The sequence below is a fragment of the Macadamia integrifolia genome, chromosome 1 (genome assembly GCF_013358625.1).
Source record: "Macadamia integrifolia cultivar HAES 741 chromosome 1, SCU_Mint_v3, whole genome shotgun sequence".
NCBI classification, from domain to species: domain Eukaryota; kingdom Viridiplantae; phylum Streptophyta; class Magnoliopsida; order Proteales; family Proteaceae; genus Macadamia; species Macadamia integrifolia.
Genome location: NC_056557.1, coordinates 11101266 through 11102721, shown reverse-complemented (window position 1 = coordinate 11102721; position 1456 = coordinate 11101266).

The following is a 1456-nucleotide window of genomic DNA, read 5'->3' as shown; positions in this document are numbered from 1 at the left end:
CTCTCTCTCTCTCTCTCTCTCTCTCTCTCTCTCTCTCTCTCTCTCTCTCTCTTACTTTCTAAATCTCTCCATATTATTCACCAAAACAAAACTTTGCATAATAGTCAAACAGAGAATTTAGGAACGTGAGTTTGTAGAGAATATCTTCTATTTCGTTCTCTTCCAAACTCTCTACTTACCCATGATCTCCCCTCCTCTCTATTTTCTTCCCTCTCCCCTTAAGATCTCCATAATTATCTCTCTCTCTCTCTCCATATTTATTTTTGTAAATCTCTTTCCATATTTTCTCTTGCCCACGATCTCCTCTCCTCTCTATTATCTCTTCTCTCCCCTTAAGATCTCCATAATCCTCTCTCTCTCTCTTTCCATATTTTCTCTTTTCTTCTCTTGCCCACGATCTCCCTTCCTCTCTATTCTTTCTTTTCTCCCCTTAAGATCTCCATAATTATCTCTCCCATTAAGATCTCCATAAAACTCTCTCTCTTTCCATATTTACTTTTGTAAATCTCTCTATAATTATTAACAAAAAAAAAAAAAAAAGAAAAAAAAATCTCCATAATAGAATCAAAGAGAGAATTGAGAAGAGAGAATTGAGGAATGTGAGTTCATAGAGAATAACTTCTCTTTCCCAAACTCTCCCCTTGCCCACGATGGCACGATCTCCCTTTATACTCTCTTCTCTCCCCTTAAGATGATAAAAATTAACAAATCTCTTACAAACCGATAACAAAGTCAAAGAGAGTTAGGAAGAGAGAATTTTTTTGGTAAGTAATCTTTTTTTTTTCTTTTGGATTTGGTATATAATCCACATTAGAGAATAGGGATATGAGATAGTTTTTCTTTTTGGTAAAATTTTTTTCCCCCTTTTTCCTTTTAATTTTTTTGGTATGCAGTATCCCATTAGAAAGTGGTTGTTTCAATGATGAAATTCTTGAATTTCTTAAGAAATATTATAATATTTAAATTATTTGAACATTTTATTAAGAAATTCCACAGAGGATCTTGTTATAAGCCATTTTGCAGTAAACTACTGAGTGTTATTCATTTTGGAAAAAAAAGTTAAGGAAAACATACTCACCTTACCATGTAATATAGCCTAATAATAACTACAAAAAGAGAGTATGGTGTCTAGGTTCTAATGTAGGTTATACATTGAACTACCGTCGATAATGCAACAGTTAATAGCCATTAGTTTCCCTTGCTCGTAGCAAATTTTATATGAATTATCAATAGTCATTGGTTGCCTCTCTCTCCCTAACATAAGACCACACGTGCATATTTTACTAGCATATATATATATATATATATTTGCACATTCCTCACCAATGTCAGCTAAGTTCCTTCATCTCAACTTTGTGAATCAGTTTCAGCTACAATAAATTGTTACAGTCCAAATATTAACAGAGAATTTTTGTGTCATAGTTTCCATCTAAGTGTTCATGAAAAAAAAAAAAAA